Source organism: Cannabis sativa, chromosome 4 (genome assembly GCF_029168945.1).
Source record: "Cannabis sativa cultivar Pink pepper isolate KNU-18-1 chromosome 4, ASM2916894v1, whole genome shotgun sequence".
Taxonomy (NCBI): Eukaryota; Viridiplantae; Streptophyta; class Magnoliopsida; order Rosales; family Cannabaceae; genus Cannabis; species Cannabis sativa.
Window position 1 is genome coordinate 69537708 of NC_083604.1, and position 20897 is coordinate 69558604.

Sequence of the window (20897 nt, forward strand, 5' to 3'; positions counted from 1 at the left end):
ATTGTAACTAGTTTGAATAATGTCCTTATTTCTTATGTTAATCGATCTGTAAATAGGGCTGCCCATTGTGTTGCTAGGGCGTCTTATTTATCGTCAGGTTGTACTTTTAATGAGCTAAATGCTCCGCTTTCTTTGTTTGACATTGTTAAGGCTGATGCCTGTTAATTTTTAATGAAAATCCTTTATTCAAAAAATATACATCACCCTAAAAATATGGTCACTATAACAAATTTATTTTTTTTTTCAAAAAAAAATAGTCACCTGAACAAAATGTGATCAGAAAATAAAAAAACGACTTGGTAAACAAAGAATGGTTGAACCGCTATGTATAAAGAGTCAAGAAACTGATTGTATACAATCTTTTCATTTTTTTTTCATGACCAAAAGTTCAAAGATTATTTTCTTTTTTCTTTCTATTTTTTTGACTGGAAATTCAAATTGACTGCCAATTGAGTAACAAGCAAGTTAAATTTGAAGAGAGATCTCTCTTAATTTGTTGTTATTATTATAATTATTTGTTTAGTATTATTTTTTTACTTGTATAATACTATTGTCGTTTAAGTGTATGAGAATTATTGTGCCAAAAGATTTTATTAAAAAGGGTTATCCAAAGCTTTTGTCAGCGAGTGGCTGAACATGACCAAAAAGCAAGTTAAGTTGATATCATTTTATTTTATTTTTTGTTGGACCGCAATTAGGTTGATAGACATTGACTTTGATACATTGGAGAATATGAAATTAATTTCACATCACAATTATCAATAATTAAATTTATGTGTACTCCTTCAAACTTTCACTATAGATCAGTCATGCATGATTGGGTGCAATCTCAAAATTCTTTTCTAAATTTTAAAACTTTAATTAAAGCACTCTCATCATTAATTTTGGAATAAAGATTTTTCAATGTATTTGAAGAATAATCAAATTAAAAAAACCCACTAAAACATAAAATAAATATTCTGAGTTATTATTCATTTTAAAGTTTTTTAAAATTTATTATTCATGTTTTATATTTATTTACATAATATTATATTATTTATCATTCTAAATATATATATTTTTATTAATTATTTTATATTTATAAGCATGTGTATATATATAAAAAATTGTTATTTTGTTTAAAGAAATTGTTGTATATATATACTAGATAGATGCTACGTGTACGTATCTTAATTTTATTTTAGTTTTTAGTTTTTTTTAATATCATAATTTTAAAATTAATAATACCTAATGTAAATTTGAAAATAATTTTTCATAAAAAAATAAACAATATGAACAAATTTATTATTAATTACAATACTTTAAGTGGATTAATTATATTTAGGTTTAACTAATTACATAATGCTTATCCTTTACGTTAATAATTTGTTATTTTTTTATTTAAAAAAATAGTTATCCAATAATTTTTCATAAACTAAAAATTCTATTATATAGACACATTTTATATAGAATAGATATATAATTATATGATAATGAAAAACTGTTTATATTAGGTCTCTTTTCATACAATTCAATAATGAACCATCTGAAATTAATTAAACAAACTTCAAAATCACAACTACAAAGCAAATTAGTGAGACATAAAACCAAAAATAAAAATAAAAAGAAAATACTAATAATAGTGGTGGTTCTCATGTCATCATATCACCATCCTACCTTTCCATGTATACATGTGTGTATATATATGCTTTATGATTATTATACACAAGGGATGACTAAGGAAACAAAAATATTATAGATATATCCAACCTGCTACGTGTCAACATAAGGGGGTGACACGTGTCAAACGAGAAGGGATAGACATATGGCCCCCACAAATGATTTGGTATGATGGCCATTTGATTCCGTGGGGAGTTGATGATTATAGAGCGTAGAAGTTGGCAATGATAGAGGAAGAGAGAGAGAGAGAGAGAGAGAATTTGGGATAAGGTTTAGGCCTTTGGGTGATGTTATTTTCTTCTTCGGTTCCTGCCATTAAGGCCAGCCGACCATGTTTGGTTTTCACTGTGGTATAGTATGTATATGAGTGAGCTTTGTGTAAAGTTTGAATCTTTTTCAATATGTCACACTAATTAAGGCTCTGTTTTTGGGACTACTGTACTTTTTCTTTTTCTCCTTTAAAAATAATTACTCTCTTTTCTTTTTGAGGGTTTACTTTTGGCTCTTTTTGGTCCTGGATTTTGATAAATTTACGAAATTGGTTCCCAGATTAATAAGACTTGTCTACATCGTATGGTGTACATATAACAATATTATTGGTGACGCATTTTAAGAGTCGTCCAACGCTTCTCCAACTCATCCGATAATGTGTGTGTGTTTATTATGTGTGAGCTTTGTATTTTCCATCAATGAGCGCAACAAAGGCTAATGTGGTGGCCACCTTTTAGCTTTTTAGTGCCTTTGTCTATTATATATAACAATAAATATATATTTATATTATTATGCTCTGCACGTACGTCATGATTATTTTAGCATCTACACTTTGCTTTTAGTCAACTAAACTCCTTACGCTTACAAAACACGTACAACCAAGAAAGAAAAAAAGTATCCACACTTGTAATAGTATAGTCCATAGTATTCTTTTTGGCCTTTATATTCTTTAAAATTGATCCTTTTGCCCTTTCTTTGAGTATTATTTGATTTTTTATTTGGAGCTCAAATCATTGGAGGTTCTTGCTGATTGTTTTATAAATTTATATGTATACTAATCATGCACGGGTTTTCATTTTTCTTTTCTTTTTGATTTCATCATTATAACTTTAGAATTATATTAATATATTCATCGTGCATATGTTCGTTTACAAAATTAAGAAAATAATTTCTAACGTTTTTGGCGAGAAAGAGCATTAATTTGTTTTTCAAGAAATGATAATAGTAATATGCGCGCATCTTATTTTGTTTAGAAAAGGGCCTCAAATTTTATGCTCGTTTCCGTTATTTGCATAGTACCATTGAGGAAGAACTAAAGGGAATAATATAGGAATTTTTAAAGCCTTTTTGATCCTCCAAGAACTAACTTTTATTATTATTATTACTTTAAAGAGAATTGCAATAATTTATTATTGGTGTTTAGTATTTTTTGCAGTGTTATATCGATATTGGTATAATTAAATTACTACAAAAAAAAAATATATTTAGTGATAATATTTTAGTCATAACATAAATTTTTGTAATAAAATGTCACTTTTAGTCACAATAAAAAATTATTTGGGACTAAAACATAACTTTTAGATACAAGTTGTTACAAATTTAGTTTTTAGTCAGTATTGTGACTAAAAATATATTTAATCACGATAAATTATAATATTTGTGACTAATACCTTTAGCCACAATTTTTTTAGTCCCAATATAAATATAATAATTTATAATTAATCACAATTTTTTTACTTTTAGTCACAAATTTTATTGTGACTAATAGTAAAAAAATTTATAATAAATATTGTATTTCATATAATTTAAAAAATGAGAATTACTTTATATACTATTTTTTTTAATTTTTTTTTTAAATTTACGGTTTGAATTTCTAAAGTGCTTTCTCCGGTAGTTTTTATGTGTGTTGTTATATGATTTTTCGTTGCGATTTAGATTGTTCCGCTAGTTGCAATAAAGATTTTTATGTAAAATTCTGAAAAATTAAAAAAAAAAAAAAAATTGTTATAAGATGTAAAAATAAAAAAAAATCTCTTTAAAAAATTACCTTTTAAAAGTTAAAACTCTTAAAAATATAGTATTGCTATCCAATACTATTTTAAATAAGAGAGCGTGGTGGACTAATAAAAGTTAAAACTCCAGAACCTTTATACGTACAATATCTTTTTTAGATTTTGTAGAGGTTTTTTGTTTTGGAGAATATGGTAATCTTGAAAGGGGTACTCCTGTCATTTTCCACCTACGGAATGGTATAGACGTGTACATAATTTTATTACATGGATGGAGGAAAAGGTGTAATAATATGCAGCCGTTCTTAGCAGACAAAAATTAAACCACGGTATAAAGTTTTCCACTAATAATTAAGAGAGTGATGAAATCAGATATGGGTGGAAAGAGAAAAGAAATAAATATGTAAATTAGAAGCTACTTATACGAGTATAGGGATACAATTAGAATCATACCATTTTTTATTTTTATTTTTGGAGGTGCAAAATTATTATATCTATCTTTCTTTACTAATAGATCGAAAATTAATATTAAACAAAAATATATATCATTTTGGATGTCGCATTTTACAAAAGTTATTAATTAGATTCTCTGTTTTGTTAAATAATAATATAAATCTTATATTTTCTAAAATTGTATAAATAGGACCCTGAACTGATTTTTCGTCAAAATAAAACTTAATAATAATCCGATCTAAAGATATTATGACAAAACTGATTATATTTTCTATATTTGTTCGTGTTAAAAATTGTCTTAAAGTTGATTATATTAAAAAATAAAATTGTTGAAAATTGAGCTTAGGGTCCTATATATTTGTAGAATTTTAAAAAATAGAAAATCTATTTTGTCATTTAACAAAATAGAGGGTCCAATTAGTAAATTTTACAAAACATAAAATCTAAAATAGTATTTACCCTTAACATGATCTTTCCTTCTCAAAACTATGCATATATTATGTAATGACCCGAGCTCTATACTATTACAGATACATAATATTTATAATTTAGATGGTCAAATATCATGGCTCAGATTCAATTCACTTACGGTACAGATTCTAGGTCTTTCACCTACAATTGAATACACACTTGATCTACCTATGATGACAAAGAGATTAGGTCGTGAAACAATTGTTGGAAATTATTTTACCAGGATCTTAGATCTACTCACAAGTATGTTGATTAACACTCTAAATATGAACTTTCTAAAACGATGAAATAAACACATATAAAGTTTAGTAAACCTTACATTGGGTGCAGCGGAATAATATGACTCCTTCCGTTCAGATCTCTAACCCTTGTATCCTTTCTGTCGCAGAGTATTATCAAGATCTGAACCTGGATCTCTTTCTCTGATTCTTTAGTACTGAAACTTCTTCTTGCTGAAAGTCTTTCTTCACAATTTTCCTCACTATGATTGAGGTATCACTTGCTGTGTGTGGGCACTACTCTAATCACTAAGTATTTCGAAATCTTAAGGAAGAAGAGAGAGAGAGAAGTGGCGGCTAGGGTTTAGAGAGAGAAGGCTCAGGTTTTTCTCTGAAGGAAAGATAGAAAGTTAAGTGTAAATTTCCTGAAGCCTTCACTATCTATTTATAGCATTCCACTAGGGTTAGGTTTGAATTATTTGGCATTAAAATAATGAAAATATCAGATGATAAATGCTATAAAAGTGGTCGGCCCTAGGCAATATGGAATTGGGCCTCACTTTTTGCAATTTTGCAGTTTTATCATTTCTGCATCTCATTTTCTCAAAAACGCCAATTTTCTAATTCAACCATTTAAATGTCGATTCTAAATATTTAATAACTATAAATAATTATTAAATAATATTGTCATTTATCATATTTATTAATTGAACCATACAGAGTATCATAATTAACAAATATGCCCCTAAAACTCTTTCTTTACAATTTCGTCCTTACTTAGTGAAAAAATTTACAAATAGACATAGTCTAATTTGAGAATTATAATTGATTAATCGAAACCAATTACATGAGTCTTACAAGCAATATTATCTCAACTAGTGGGGGGACCATGGGTCTATATAATCGAGCTTCCAATAAGCAGATCAAGAATTTATAACCTAAATTCACTGACTTATTAATTCTTCGTTGAATCCACGCATAGAGCTTAGAATTGCACTCTCAGCATATAGAATGCTCTATATGTTCACCATATAGACACATCATTAGTTATCCATTGTTATAATCCTAATTTGATCAATGATCCTCTATATGAATGATCTACACTGTAAAGGGATTAGATTACCGTTACACCCTACAATGTATTTTATCCTTAAAATACTTAACCCCGTATAAATGATATTTCAGCTTATGTGAAATGAGTACTCCACCATTTATTTTCGTTTGGTCAAGCTCGAAGGAGGTCATCCTTTACTTACTATTCGCCTGATAGAAGCTATCGATTCCATGTTCATGTTAGCGCTCCCACTCAATTGCACTACCGTGTTCCCAAAATGTACGTATCACCCTAACCTAAAAGTAGGCTTAACTAACAAATCAAAGAACACGAATAGCCTCTTGAGATTGAGCCTAATCATAACAGGATTAAGATCATTTGATCTAGGATCAACTAGGCGATATTGACTTGAATAGATATTACGGTGAGTTTAATAAATCTAAGTCAAAGTTCAATATCGATCCCTTCCGATGCATAGTCCATGCACCCAACCCAAGCTTTACTTTAACCAATGCTCTGGAAAGAGCATAGCATTTCTCCAAATGCAAGTAAACTCTGTTGTAGATTATCATATCAGTAAAACCCTGTGTCTGATAAATCTAGGAAACTTTATTCACATAGTCATGTTTACTTTCCAAAGTGTTGACGACACAATAAACAGGATCAAGTATGTGAAAAGAGTTTCAGATGAATTCATACATTATGTACACATAATCATGAAATAAATCATGTGAACCATGCAACATTAAATGTTATTTCTGATCTATATTAATAAGTAAATCTGATTATATTGAAATGAGTTTTATTTAGGGCATAAAACCCAACAACAATAATATACATAAATCATGATCACACGACTCTCATCAATAATCAATATAAACAGATTCAGGCAAACAAAAATAACAAAAGAACATATTCTCTATTTATTTTAGAAAATTCAGCAGCATAATAGTTGTAATTTGAATAAACCCAAAAATCATAACCTGCATAAATAATTTTACAAAAATATATTTGATACTTTGTGCCCTATAACAGTCCTGAAAAATTTACAGATTAAGTTTTCAAATGTTCAAACATTTTATAGATCATAAAAATTGGAACATGTCTAATGTTATTCAACACATAAAATCAAGTCCAATAACAATCAAGTTGAGTCTCTATCTCCTTAGGATCGTCAAACTTTTTTCAAAAAAGACGCACCTAAGCTCCCAATTCTTAAGCTCGAAATAGCTTAGTCAGCTCAAAAGTTACTTTGTCCTACACTCTTTAATTGAATAAATAATTATCATAATTATAATGTACTCTTCAAACCGAGTCCAACGACATATAACATGACTATATTTGAAGTTTGAAGTTCTAAAACCTCATCTAAACAGTGTACAAAAAGGCAATCGGTGGCGGTAAAAATTAGTGTACCGAAACTATCGCCAAAAATAAGGATAGCATATATCAAAATAATTCTCTTGACAAGTAAATGACGGATGTACAACCCGTTAGCCGAAACAAGCACCAAAATTGCCAGAAAATACTTTCTAATGGGCAGAGAGAGATACTCAAATACCAATCATTTTTCAAACTAGGTTAAGATAGGAATATTTCTTGTCTCATTGCACTCGTCCCATTTAATTTTATTTATTTTGTGTTATTATACATATTTTTTTTTATGTACTTTTATAGGTTATGAGTTATTTTTAAGAATTTTTAATTTTATTTTGCATAGTAATTTATACATATAGAACTATTAACAATTTATCATTTATATTTATAATTTTAATTTTAATTATTTTTATGTAAATGAATCCTCATGGGAAAATTACGAGACCCACCCCAATAGAGAATATATAGGAATGGGGGTAGAGCCAGGAAAATATATACTAATTAAAGGTGGAAGGGGAGCACTCACCCCAAAAGAAAAGAAAGTTTATGTATATTTTTTTATTTTCAACATTTACTTAATTATGAAATTAATTGATTGTCAATCAAATTAAATAATTTCATTTTATTGAAAATCCCTAAACAATTTATTGGTAAATAGCAATACAGTATTTGGTGTATTAATAATTGTTTAAGGGTTTGAATAAAATGAAATTATTAGTGAGTTATTTAATTGATTGACAATGAACTAATTTCATAATTAAGTAAATGTTGAAAATTAAAAATATATAATAGGCTCAATGGATGTATGGTGTCAATAACGTAATAAGATTCATTAATTTGGGGCCTAATGAATGATGAGTATAGTCAGAGTAATATGTGTATGTACACATACATACATGTATGTACATATATGTATATAAATATAAATATAAATATGAGTGATTCTTGCTTAGAAGGTAATATAAGAGGGTGAAAGGAAAAAGAAAGGATATATATAGCATAAACAAACGCACCGACTTGCAATAATAATTAAAGAAAAGGAAAGTAAAGTAAAAGAAAGTAAGAAAAGGCCATGCATGATGTAGCTTGCCCCACTACAACTCTCTTCTGCAAAGAACTTGTTGGGTGAAGCTTTCATGCACCACAACCATCATGCTTGCGTTTAAAAGTTGTGAATGGAAACACCCCAATAATTTTTTATATATACTACCTAGCTAGCTAATAAGAGAGAAAGAGAGAGATATTATATAAGGCCCCACAAATAGATGAAATGAAACACTAATTGGGGGCAGTACTGAGATGTAACATAGCCAAAAATTGACTAGGTGGTTGGGGTTAAGGGGCAAAAACGGTTGGAAGGCCTTGCCGGCTATCTTGTGGCACAAAGTTAAGGCACTAGGGCCCCCTCCCATCTAATATATTATATATACTATATAGTAGTGAGACTTTTTTTTTTAATAAATAATGAAATTTTATTAATCGTAATCAACTAAAATAATAGTCTGCAATTCAATCGGGAAATCTCTCTGTTAGAGACACGACTAGAATTAGAATTAGAAAAACGAGTCGAATCATCAGTCCCCTAATTCTCAGATCATTTGACAAAAAAATTAAAATAAAATCAGATGAAAAAAATTACAACATCACAAGTAACCTTAAGAACCCTTATATTTTGTTTCATCCACCGCTCTGAAAACAAAACAGTAGAAACTATTGCAGTAGATTTATTCAACCTCGTAGCTTGAGTACTCAACTATTGTGTAAGGTACGTAATTGCACTACTAACAACTCCTTCAGTCCCAAAGAACTTGTTATTCCCCACCACTAATAACGATTTGATGGTGAGTCATCGAAGAACAAAGAAGAACCAACAACGAAATAAAAAAAAAACAAAAAAAAAATTGTACTACACAGACAAGACTGAAAATTACTCAAAATCATGTCACAAATTAAGACAAGACAAAAATACTCAAAACTATGTCACTATGACAAGACTAAACACTCAAAATAATCACAGAGAAGACTATTCGCAGTAGCAAAAATCGAATTGCATAGCAAAATACAACCATGACCAAGTCACATACCTAAGCCCAAGGAAGGACGGCAGGCCTGGCGAGAGAAAAAAGACAACCTCTTATGGCTATAGACTTAGAAACAAGAAACCTTAATTTTGGTCCCTATTATTAACCCTTACTATACACTAAGATTTTTAGGTAGATGTGTCATTTTTTTTCTACCGCATGCATGGTATTTTATTAATTTTCAAAAAAATTAAAATAATTTATAATTTAATTTATTCAACCTCGTAGCTTGAGCACTCAACTATTGTGTAAGGTACGTAATTGCACTACTAACAACTCCTTCAGTCCCAAAGAACTTGTTATTCCCCAATAACGATTTGATGGTGAGCCATCGAAGAACAAAGAAGAACCAACAACGAAAAAAAAAAAAAACCGTACTACGTACAAGACTGAAAATTACTCAAAATAATGTCACAAATTAAGACAAGACAAAAATAATCAAAACTATGTCACTATGACAAGACTAAACACTCAAAATAATCACAGAGAAGACTATTCGCAGTAGCAAAAATCGAATTGCATAGAAAAAAAAAAACCCTGACCAAGTCACACCTAAGCCCAAGGAAGGACGGCAGGCCTGGCGAGAGAAAAAAGACAACCTCTATAGCCATATAGACTTAGAAACAAGAAATCTTAATTTTTGTCCCTATTATTAACCCTTACTATACACTGAGATTTTTCGGTAGATGTGTCATTTTTTTCTACCGCATGCATAGCTTTCAAAAAAATTAAAATAATTTATAATTTAATTTAAAATAGTGAATAACACGAGTATTGAAACAAATAAGTAAATAATTAACTGTTTGAATTCTATTTTTGATAATATAAATTATTTAAAATTAACATGCTATAATTATAATATATGTACTGATCACATAATATAATTGATTATGAAAGAGATTTTATTAGTTACATTAAATATGTAATCGCTGTGGTTACACTTATTTTAATTTTTAGATCATTAGTGTTATAAATAATTGTGATTAATTTAAAAATTAAACAAAAATAATTAATAAATTATAATCTGATACTAACTCGATTTTATTTATTATTTTTTTATAAATAAAAAATAAAAAAAATATATTTATAAACGTGAAAATATCTTATTAAATATTTTAATTAAAAATTAATTAATTATAATAATTTTTAGAAATTTTTACATGAAAAATCCATTTTACACAATTTATTACAAAATTACTCACACACGCCTATGACTACATTTTTACTTACAAAGTTGCTTTTATTACACAAATACCACTTAGTCATCATTCCATCCATCATCAATCAAATCCCACTCTCTTCCCTCTCTTTTTTCATTTTCTATCAATCAATCCATCATTTCACTCTCTCTTTTTTTTTTTTTTTCTTTTTATTTTTAATTTTATTTCAGCTTTTTAATTTTTTATTTTTAATTTTATTTCATTTTTTAATTTTTTATTTTTAATTTTATTTTCAGTTTTTTAATTTTTAATTTTTTTCCCATAACAATTCTTCTTTTCTTTTTTATTTTTATTTTTTAATTGTAAAGCTAGTTTCTTATATATTGTTGCTTAGGTCTAGGATTGACTTCTATCAATCAATCCATCATTTCACTCTCTTTTTTTCTTCTTTTCTTTTTATTTTTAATTTTATTTCAGCTTTTTAATTTTTAATTTTTAATTTTATTTCAGTTTTTAATTTTAAATTTTTTTAAATAACAATTCTTCTTTTTTTTTTTATTTTTAATTTTTAATTGTAAAGCTAGTTTCTTATATATTCTTACGAAGAAACGAACCTTGATAACATATGGAGCGACCGTGGTAGAGAATAAAGCCGTAAAGAGTATAGTAAATCATTGTGCTTCTTATATATGTTTCGCTCAACAAATAATGCGTAGATTTCATTGTCAACGTTTCGGGAAAAAAGCTAATGTTGGTGCCGATGTTCGAACCGAGGTTTGTTTTCTGCTTTTTTTGGTTTTCTCCCATATTTGAAATTTTAAACCTTCTGTATGTATTTTTTTAATATGTTTTTTATCTATTTGTTTCCTGTCCATTTTTATATCATCAATGGGTAACAATGAGATTTATCATGGATGTTGATGTTCAAAGAGTTTTTCCTGTATTTTAGTTTGTATATACGCTTGTTTTGTAGTTTTATTATAGTTTTGCTACTTGCATATGTTATTTCACTATAAAATTAATATGCAACTATTTGCACAAAACTTACTATGTATAACTACTATTTTTTAGTCCCCATCAAATTAAATTCTTGCATAATATATAAACTATCATAAAACGATAATGCAACTTATAAGGCAACTATTTGCACTTCGTAACAGCTTGTTTTGTAGTTTTATTATAGTTTTGCTACTGGCATATGTTATTTCACTATAAAATTAATATGCAACTATTTGCACAAAACTTACTATGTATAACTACTATTTCTTAGTCCCCATCAAATTAAATTCTTGCATAATATATAAACTATCATAAAACGATAATGCAACTATAAGGCAACTATTTGCACTTGCATACAGTTGTTTTGTAGTTTTGTTATAGTTTTGCTACTTGCATATGTTATTTCACTATAAAATTAATATGCAACTATTTGCACAAAACTTACTATGTATAACTACTATTTCTTAGTCCCCATCAAATTAAATTCTTGCATAATATATAAACTATCATAAAACGATAATGCAACTATAAGGCAACCAAAACAAAAAATAAATCAAAATGCAACTGTATATAACGTAGATGTATTATTCATGAGGTTTTTTTTTAAATTTTTCACATCATACATTGTTTTGGATTTAGTGGGAGCTCCAGATCTGTTTGTTACAGATCTACATTTCATGAATATAGATTTCGATATTAGGGGGAGTTATTTTGATCGAATAAAATAGAAAACAAATGTGTAATTTCAGTTTCTTCACAGTTTTTCTGATTTTTTTTTTTCGTCATTTTCAGTTTAGATCATTGCAGGTATTCTTTTCCAATTGATTTTGCCAGAATTAATAGTTGTATTTTTCTCGTTTTGGTTTCATTTTGGTTGTTTTGCGGTTTTGAAACGAGCGCGTATTTTCATATTCATGGTTCGCTCTGTACAGCTGAAGGCTTAGTGCGTGTGGTATTTTTGTAAATATTTGTATGTGGACTGTATAAATGTTTAATGGGCCGGCCCAAAGTATTTTTGTAATTTTTTTTCCTTTTTTGTATTTTTTTGTTTTTTTCCCTAATTTTTATGTTTAAAAATAGGATTTTTACCTATTAATAATAACGTATAGTATTTCATATAAAAATATAACAATTATAATTATATTTTTAATGTAACGACTAAATATTAATCTAAATATACTTACGAAAACAACTTCTTCCATTGAGACGTAGGTTTGGTGTAATGTGGGAGTTATTGTGAGTGGAGGAACATGCTTTTCTCATGCAATATGAGCATGCATGCATATAATTTTTCTAGACACCAATTTCCAAATTCATGGCATCTTTATGAACAACCTCTTCAATTTCAAGAAGGTTGTTATTCATGGCTGGAACATCACCAAACCTGTTCTGTTGATATCCTTAACAACCTGCTAGCCTTGTAATCTTTTTACACAATCTAAACATTTTAGTACTTGAAATATTACCTTTCCAATTCCATTGACTTTATCTTTAAACTCTTGTTTCATTATGCTTAAATTTTTAAAAACGTTTTTAATTTCACCTAAAACTTACTACTTGTTTGACCAAGCAATTTTTAGAATCACGTTGCCAATGATCCATACAATGTCACAAATCTCACAAACGAACACAAATAATCTCAAGAAGACAAATTTTTGATGTGGAAGATCAGTTAGAAACTGCAACCACAGAGAATACTTATAGCACGAAGAGATTATGATTTTTTTAGATGTTTAATTTTTTTTATTTTTTATTTTTGGTTTAACTTGTTCCCATGCCTATTCGATTTTACATACTCACAACTTAACAGCAACTCCCTAGGGTTAATTATTAAGTGTAGGTGGAAACTTTACCAAATTTCCTTTTAGCAAAAATTGTTTATGTTAAAAGAATAAGCTTTGTTTTTAGTTTTTTTTTCGAGTATTTTTTTTAAACAAAGTAAATAAAATTACAACTAACTAAATACAATAATTTAAATAATAACAATAATAATAGTAGATAGTTATATAAAAATTAGGAGGCGCAAAATATCATCAACCAACAATAATAATGATAATAATAGTAGTAGTAATATTAATAATAATAAGATTTTAGGAGGCACAAGATGTCATCAACTAAAATGATAAGCAAAAATAAAAGTTAGGAGAGGCACTAATGCCATCACTAGAGAAAATAAGTAATAGGAGGCAAAAATACACTCAACAATCAAGAATTTATGAGGCACAAAATGCACTCAACCACTAAGAGAAAAATAAAAATAAAAGGTTAGGAGGCGAAAATGCATTCAACTAATAAATATGTAGGAGACACAAAATATCATCAACTACCAAGAAATATATATAAATATAATATAACAATATATGTATAAATTTCTCTTTTTTTTTCAAATGTTTTTTTCAATTTTTTAACTTTTTTTTAAAGATGATAGTGAGAATATAAAAATAAAATAATTCTTCTACTAGTTATTTTCTTTTATTTTTCCAAAAAAAAACTAACTAGTAGAAAAATTGTTTCTTTCTTGCAACTCCATGGCAATAGTGCCAAAAACTTGTTGTTCTTAAAAGAGGGTGTTTTAATATTTATAATCGCAAGTGCACGAATCGTTTCAGAATATAATGTTCATGTAAGAACGAGATCAAACCCATGCGAATTAACTAACACCAAAATAAACTATTTTAAATAAATCGAGAATATTCTAACCTAGTTCCAAATATTAATTTGATGAGATTTTAGTATAGAAAAATAAAAGACAAGTAATAAAAAGATTAAAGATTAAAGATGAGTGAATATGAAAATAGTTTTTAAATATGATGTACAAAATAAGATTATTAAGATATTAGAATCTACAAAATGCAAGTTTAATAGTATTTATAAGTATATTGATTCTCAAGTTTAGATATAGTTGAAATAAATTACACTATATTTTCTAAAATATATTTTTTATTTTAGCACAAGTTGTTTTCAAAAAGATAGAATTTTGTTCACTTATAAAAGGTATATAATTTTGTGAGCATTAAATGTGTTACAATTTAATGAAACTACACAAAATTAAAGAAACTATGTTTAAAAAAAATATAATACTTATCTTCTAAAAATTAGATGTAAACAATTTAATGAAAGAAATTTAATCAAAGAATATTATATTTTTTGCACAAAGAAGAACTAAGTGTAACATGTTTTACATGATATTGAAAACAGTCTTACCCTGAAGTTGATTGAACAAGTCATCAATCATGGGCATTGGATAGATATTGATCATCAACTTATTCAGTTCTTGATAATCAATACTCATCCGAAGGGACCCATCTTTTTTTTTTACAAACAAAATTGGAGCTCCCCAGGACGACACACTAGGTTGGGTAAACCCTAGATCTAGCATCCCCTGAAGTTTTATTTTTAGCTCCTTGAGTTCTGTCGAAGCCATTGGATAAGGTGCCTTTGAAATAGGCTCTGCCCCAGGTGCCAAGTCAATGATGAAATCTATCTCCCAGTGTGTTGGTAATCCCGGTAACTCCTCAAGAAATACATCCAGAAATTCTCTTACAACTCTGACATCCTCATGCCCAAATGTGTTGGGTCTACTGGAGTCAATAACAACCGCTAAAAATCCTACATAACCAATGTACAATAAATCCTTAGCCTTCAAAGCTAAAATAATTGGAATTCGAGAACCCTGATTAAACCAGACTTAAATTAAGTGTTCTTCACCATTTGGCTAAAAAGTTACCATCTTTCACTTACAATCAATACTAGTTGAATACTTGGACAGAAAGTCCACCCCAAGTATAATATCAACTCGGTTAATTCCAATTCCACTAGATCAACACTCAACTCCCTATTCTCAAATCTCATTAGCATAGACCTAACCCACTTTTTGGAGATAACCAATTCTCCGCTAGGTAGTAGGGTTCGAAACCCTATTTTAATGAGATCATTGGGCCTACCCAATTTATTAATTACTCTTGATGCCACATATGAATGTGTAGCTCCAGAGTCAACCAGTACAGAGGACCTAAGCCGCCACATATATGAATGTGTAGCTCTAGAGTCAAACTAACCTGTTACCATAGAAGGACTGGCTACAACATCTGCTTGTGCAATGGCACATACCCAAGCTCAAATATGATTTTGCGTTTTGATTCTTCCTTTTTTAGTAGAGGGAAATCTTTCTTAAAATGTCCAACCAAGCCACACTAAAAGCATGTATTCTAGTTACATTCCCTAGGATGATGCTTCTTACAACGTGGACACTTAGGATAGGAATAGGGCTAACGACCACCCCTGCTTTGGTTCCCACAAAATCTTTTACTCTGACCCGAGCCGCCTGACATCGGGAAAGTCATCCTCTTCTGATCAACATTGGAATCACCACCATCCCTACCATAACCAGAAGTAAGAAGGGTGATCGTCCCACCAACACTTGGAGTCCTTGGGGTTCCTGAAGAAATTCTACTACATCCTTGTTGGAAATTATTTTACCAGGAACTTAGATCTACTCACAAGTATGTTGATTTAACAACCTAAATATGAACTTCTAAAACGATGGAAAATTAAACACATAAAAGTATCAGAAATCTTACATTGGGTGCAGCGAAATATATGTCTCCTCCCACTCAGATCTCTAACCCTTGATTCCTTTCTGTAGCAGAGTATAATCAAGATCTGTGCCCGATAGTCCTTCTTTGTTGTTTCTGAATTCTACACAGCCTTCCTCACTATGATTGAGGTATTACTTGATGTGTGTGGGCACTACTCTAACACTTATAGATTTCGAAACAGTGAAGGAATAGAGAGAGAGAGAGGGTGGCGGCTCAGAGAGAATTTTTCAGAGAGAAAATTCTGTCAAAATAATGTTGTGAATGTGTTATTGAAAACTGAAGCCTTTGCCTTCTATTTATAGAAGACCACCCAGGGCTATGATTGAATTAATGGACATTTAAAATTGAAAAAATCAAAGAGAAAAGAAAGCTTAAGTGGCCGGCCTAGGCATTGTGGAAACAAGGCTTGCCACTTTTCCAACTTTCCTTTTCCTACATTGATAGTTTCCTGTTTTGTCAAAAACTGCCAATTCCTTTGTTCAACCACATAAATGTCAAATCTAATTATTTAATAATTAAAATTAATTATCAAATAATATATTGTCATTTATTTTATTAATAATAAAACTAATTAAAGTTTCCTAATTAATAAATATGCCCTTCAAAATCTCTATTTATTGTTTTGTCCTTAATAAGTGATAAATTCTCAAATAGACACAGTCTATCTTGAGAATTATAATTGATTAATTAAAATCAATTAAATGAGTCTTACAAGTAATATTATCTCAACTAGTGGGGGGACCATGGGTCTATATATCCGAGCTTCCAATAAGCAGATCTAGAATTTACTACTTAAATTCACTGACTTATTAATTCTTCGTTGAATCCACACATAGAACTTAGAATTGCACTCTCAGTATATAGAATGCTCTATATGTTCCACCATATAGACACTTCATTAGTTATCCATTGTTATAATCCTAATGTGATCAATGATCCTCTATATGGATGATTTACACTGTAAAGGGACTAAATTACCGTAACACCTACAATGTATTTTATCCTTAAAACACTTAACCCTGTATAAATGATATTTCAACTAAGTGAAAATAGCACCTAATCATTTATCTCGTTTGGTTAAGCTCGAAGGAAATCACCCTTTGCTTACTATTCGCCAGATAGAAGCTATAGATTCCATATTTATGTTAGCGCTCCCACTCAATCGTACTACCGTGTTCCCAAAATGTATGTATTGCCCTGACCAAAAATTAGGCTTAACTAACAAATCAAAGAACACGAATAACACTCTTGAGATTGAGCCTAACCATATCAGGATTTCGATCATGTGATCTAGGATCAACTTAGTGATATTGAATTAAATAGATATTTACGGTAAGTTTCATAAATCTATTTCAAAGTTCAATATCGGTCCATTCCAATGCATACTCCATGCATCCAACTTGAGCTTTACTTTAACCTATGTTCTGGGAAGAACATAGCATTTCTCCAAATGCAAGTAAACTCTGTTGTAGATTGTCATATCAGTAAAACCTAGTGTTCTGATAAATCTAGGAATACTTTATTCACATAGTCATGTTTACTTTTCACTGTGTTGACAACACAATGATCAAGTATGTGAAAGGGGTTTGGATGAATTTATAAATCAAATAGACAAACAATTGATTAAGTGAACCAAAACATACACAAATGAATGAAAAATACTTCTGTTACTTTATTGATATTGAATAATCTGGATTACATTGAAATAGAGTTTTATTTAGGGCATAAAACCCAACAATCCTCGACTCAAAGAGCCTTATCAACCATCTCAGCATAAGTCGTTGTGTCATTTGTTGTAATAACCAGATCATGTATGATCTTGGCTTTCAAACCCGCCAAGTAATTTTCCTTCTTACTGAAGTATGTGGGCACTATACCCAAAGCCAACTTGGATAGTCGATCAAACTTTGTTGTATACTCTGTTACTGACATATTCTTACCCTGAACCAAGTCAATAAACTCTTTCCTCTTAGCACTGCAAACAGTCTTATTGTAGTATTTGGAATTAAATAAATCCTTAAACTATTCCGAGGTTATTGCAGTGACATCCCAGGCGAGGGACACCATTTCCCACCATACGAGGGCGTCCTCCTGGAACTAAAATGTGGCACACGTCACTCGGTCATTTTCAGTGACACCCATAAAGTTCAAAATTCTCTCAATTATTGTCAGTCACTACTCGGCTTTCATGACATCTGGAACTCCCAGAAAAGTTGGAGGTGCTTGTTTGCAAAACCTCTCATACAAAGGCTCTATACGGTTACCAACAATAGGCTATACTGCTGGCACTGCTAGAACCAAAGCAGTTGCCACTTGCTATGGAGGCACTACAAGAGGACCCTGCTATCTTAGCTAGTGAATCTCCTCATCTTGCTGATTGATTCGGACTTGCATTTCTGCAAATCTTTTCCCCCAGTCTTAAGGAGCCTGTGATGGATTTTCATACCACCTCTTTGAAACCTCCCACGACATCTGCCACGTCCATGGGGATTTAGAGGATTTTGACCTCCACGACCGCCTTCGGTCTCAACCATATTACCTTGACTTCTTGTGTTTCCCTAGGCGACCATATTATGGGACTTAGCCTGCAAACCCATAAGTCAGGTACGTCAGTCAGCGATCACATATAACCTAAATACTTTATTTATATGGATTTTAGGCAACGTATTTAAACAACTAACATATTGCTAACATGTTTTCTATCATGCTTTTCTAATCACATAACTTACTAAACAAGTAAAGGCTTATTAAACTGTGAGTCGAGTTTGTCTCTGACGATGATTGTACATATTTTAACAGTATTCGATAAATAACATAGTGGCTCTGATATCAAAGTTGTAATGCCCTATTTTATAGTGATTTTCTAATTACAGTGCACACAGTTACTAACCAAAGGGTTTCTCAAAAATCATGTCAAATTTAAACTTTTTAATTAAACTTTAAACTTTTGTAATACATATATATCCAAACATTCAATTCGGGATCCCGTCTTTAAAATTTACAAACACATTCAAAATATACTCTATAAACATGTCGCACAACGACTACAAAATAAGGTCCAAGTCATCCTTTGATCAAACTCTTCAGCTTTAACCATCTCGACATGTTCAATCATCCTTGAGCTCTAGACTCACTAAGTCTTAGACTTTCCTTTACCTAAACATGTAAACAATATCTGTGAGTTGACAAACTCAATAAGAAAAGCATATAACACACAACATATTAGTGACTTGTATTTAGGCGTCCATACACCTATCTACAAGGCTTAACAAATGATCAAGAATGTTCTTAACAAAAGTATGACATTTGTACCACATGCACTAAGTACATGTCTCATAATAGTGTTGGTAGGGCTGAACCGTACCCTGAGTACTACTGAGTGTTGTACTACATGCACGACATACTCATCTCGTACTAGTGTTGGTAACACTGGATCGTACCCTCTGAACATCATATATTGTACCAATGCACTTTGTACAGCTACCGTACTAGTCTTGATAGTATATGAATCACATAATCACAACATGCAATTTACATACATACACATATACATATTTTATAATAATCTTAGTTCGTTTTCTAATTCAAATGTGTTGGTCAACTTGAATGGAAATTCACGCGCTGAACGGAGGCCCTATGTCACAATCATCATGTAAATAACTTGCTAAAACCTTTTAGGGTACTTAAGCTTAAAACTTAAAGTTTCCCTATCGATAAATAGCATGGAAATGCCCTAAATATTGAGGAACAAAAAAAAAAAGAACATTACAAGAAAACTGTCTGAAAAATGGCAGGTCGATTCTGCAAAAATGGCAAGCCATTTTTTTGGGTTACCTGCCAGTAAACACGGTAGACCGTTTCCACAGAACCGACCTGCCATTTTCTATTGCAGAAAACAACAAAGCCTTAAATCTTGCTCAAAATAACCCCAAACTAAAAACTGAGCTCCATAATACCTATTCATACCATGATACACTAATTCTAAGCAATATAATCAAAAATAACCTCAATATGCAATTTTCACCATTATTGAGCGACGTTTAAGTTCTTGAACTCGAACTTGCTCAACTCAACAAACAACCAACCAAATAATTTCAAATAAGCTTAAAACTACTGTAATTTAATCCAAAAAACTAAATCAACACTCATCTAACTCAGACAACAAGTATTTCTCATTTTTGCATGCTTGAACCTAGCCACAACTTACTAAAAACAAAGTGAACTAGGGCTAGGGCCTACCTTTGGATCTTCACCCCTTGAATTTAACTACAGTTCACCAAAATCTGATGAAGAACACCCTAGTTCCTTCTGGTTCTCTTGAGGTCGAATGGTTAGAGAGAGAGAAAGATAAAAGTGGTTTTGTTCTTATTCACCTTAATGATAATCTAATAAAAGATAAGATTAACTTATCTTAGCATTTAATCAATATGGCCAGCTAAAAGAATTAGTGGAATAATTCACTCACTAAATAAAATAAATAACCAAACTAATCCTTGCTTCCTACCTAAGCAACCTTTAGGCTTAGGGGTAAAATGGTTCAATACCACAATTCTGCCTAACCTCGATATACCAATATCACAATGAGGATTTTCCCACTAGAACAAAAGTTCAAAACTAATTTGAGTGACTCTAACAGCTATTCGGCGCATTTTCTATCGTTACTGAGTAAAAATCATAAAAAATATAAATTTCACATATAGCATAAATAATACACTTAGATTTTAATAAAATCTTCGAAATTGAGAAATTATAACTCCAATTGTCATTTTTTCTAAAATTAAGAAATTATAACTCTAATGTCTATTTTCTGAAAATAGGGCCCATAAC

General features: G+C 30.0%; 1 long non-coding RNA gene across 1 annotated transcript; it reads right to left on the reverse strand.

The window, feature by feature from the left end:
• Positions 1–18978: 18978 nt before the first annotated feature.
• LOC115712244 (uncharacterized) lies at positions 18979–20554 on the reverse strand. The gene is made up of 2 exons (XR_004010807.2): positions 20310–20554; positions 18979–19226 (listed from the first exon to the last, which is right to left on the reverse strand). It is a non-coding gene; the product is annotated as an uncharacterized LOC115712244 (long non-coding RNA).
• Between the last annotated feature and the right edge of the window lie 343 nt (positions 20555–20897).